The following is a 2,388-nucleotide window of genomic DNA, read 5'->3' as shown; positions in this document are numbered from 1 at the left end:
CCAAGAAATAATATTTATACACCAGAATAAAGAAATCAGATTTATATGACGCAACAGCATAAAAACACTGTTCTACAACTAACAGCTTAAGATGATTGATCAAGATCTAAGCCCTGAACACATCAGTGAGGGTCGTGAATTTGCCCAGCATCTCAGCTGGGCAAGTTCTCAGATGTGAGGGACTTAGGGATGGCTTTCTGCTCCAGACGATAGCATCACATTTTGTGTTGAATCTAAAAGACTCTTTTCTGAGACAAGGAACCCAGCAGGGATTTTTCTCACTTGATTGGAAGGTGAGGTGTTAAAGTCAAATGCTCTTCATTCCACCCCCGCCCCGGGCTCCGCCATGTTGGGTCTTGTGGGTCGTGTGGCCGCTGCCCCAGCCTCTGGGGCCTTTCAGGGACTCAGCCCTTCAGCGCCGCTACTGCAAGCCTAGCTCTTACTGTGAGCCCTCCAGCCTGCCAGAGACAATGTCGCTTAAATATATCCCTTGCCAAAGGCAGGCGCCGCCACTGGGCACATTGTGGCGGTCATTGGTGCAGCGGTGGATGTCCAATTTGATGAGGGATTGCCACCCATCCTAAATGCCCTGGAAGTGCAAGGCAGGGAGACCAGGCTGGTTTTGGAGGTGTCCCAGCTTTTGGGTGAGAGCACAGTAAGGACCATTGCCATGGGTGATACAGAAGGCTTGGTTAGAGGCCAGAAAGTCCTGGATTCTGGTGCACCAATCAAAATTCCTGTTGGCCCTGAGACCTTGGGCAGAATCACGAATGTCATTGGAGAATATATTGATGAGAGAGGTCCCATCAAAGCCAAACAATTTGCCGCTCTTCATGCTGAGGCTCCTGGATTCATGGAGATGAGTGCTGAGCAGCAAATTCTGGTTACTAGTATCAAGGTTGTGGATCTGCTGGTTTCCTAGGCCAAGGGTGGCAAAACTAGGCTCTTTGGTGGTGCTGGAGATGGCAAGACAGTACTGATCATGGAGTTAATCAACAACGATGCCAAAGCCCACGGTGGTTACTCTGTGTGTGCTGGTGTTGGTGAGAGGACCTGTGAGGGCAATGACTTATATACCATGAAATGATTGAGTCTGGTGTTATCAGCTTGACAGATGCTACCTCCAAGGTAGTGCTGGTGTACAGTCAAATGAATGAACTGCCTGGTGTTCAGGCCTGGGTAGTCCTGACTGGATTAACTGTAGCTGAATACTTCAGAGACCAAGCAAAGGTCAAGATGCACTGCTGTTGATCAATAACATCTTTCACTTCACCCAGGCTGGCTCAGAAGTGGCTGCTTTATTGGGCAGAATCCCTTCTGCTGTGGGTTATCAGCCTACCCAGGCCACTGCCATGGGTACCATGCACGAAAGAATCACCACCACCAAAAAGGGATCTACCATATCTGTGCAGACTATCTACATGCCTGCTGATGACTTGACTGCCCCTGCCCCTGCCACTACCTTTGCCCATTTGGATGCTACCATTGTGCTGTCCCATGGTGTTGCTGAGCTGGGCATCTATCCAGCTGTGGGTCCGCTGGACTCCACCTCTCCCATCAGGGATCCCAACATTGTTGGCAATGAGCATTATGATGTTGCCTGTGGGGTGCAAAAGATCCTACAGGAATACAAATCCCTCCAGGACATCATTGCCGTCCTGGGTATGGATGAACTTTCTGAGGAAGACAAGTTAATTGTGTTCTGTGCATGGAAAATACAGTGTTCTTATCTCAGCTATTCCAGGTGGCTGTAAAATTAAGCTCAAGGATCAGTTCCAACATGAATTCATTTTTTTAATTTTTACCTAGGCCCCATGAATTAATGGTCCCTCTTTCCTCCACTATATCCAGTACCTACTTCTATCACAGTTTCTATATAATTTGTTTACATGTCTGCCTTCCTTTTTTAAATGATGATATTCTTAAGAATAGAAACTATATCTTATGTCTTTGTATCTCTAGCTCCTAGCCCAGCAAAATGAATGAGTGAATGAATGAATGAATGGCAAGTTCTACTTGGATAATGGTCTGTGCAAGGCTCATGCATTTCATTTGATTGATATTAGTCTCTTTAAGAGTTCTCCATCCTTCCCCACCATGCTGTTTATTTGTTGAATAAATTGGATTATTTCTTCTGTAGAATTCCTACATTCTGAGTTTGGCTGATTATATCCTCGTAATGTTGTTTATCCTGTTCTCTTTCCCTTATATTTCCTATAAACTCATGGTTAGATCTAGATTGTATTAAAAAAATAGGAAGAGTCTGAGATTTTATCCTACTTTTAAGCTAACAGGTCACTCTGCTTCAGTTCCATGAGTGCTGGGAGAAGGCACAAGACTCCTAGGACAGAGACGAAGGACAGTTATTACTCACAACAATAACAGTAG

The 2,388-nt window shown here is 45.5% G+C and overlaps 1 pseudogene; it reads left to right on the top strand.

Moving 5' to 3' along the window:
- Positions 1–346: 346 nt before the first annotated feature.
- LOC137764594 (ATP synthase subunit beta, mitochondrial pseudogene) lies at positions 347–1,798 on the top strand (annotated as a pseudogene).
- The last annotated feature ends 590 nt before the right edge of the window (positions 1,799–2,388 follow it).

The sequence above is a fragment of the Eschrichtius robustus genome, chromosome 5, assembly GCF_028021215.1.
Source record: "Eschrichtius robustus isolate mEscRob2 chromosome 5, mEscRob2.pri, whole genome shotgun sequence".
Classification (NCBI taxonomy): Eukaryota; Metazoa; Chordata; class Mammalia; order Artiodactyla; family Eschrichtiidae; genus Eschrichtius; species Eschrichtius robustus.
Note: the sequence above shows the minus strand (reverse complement) of the source record. Positions and strands in the feature narration are given on the sequence as shown.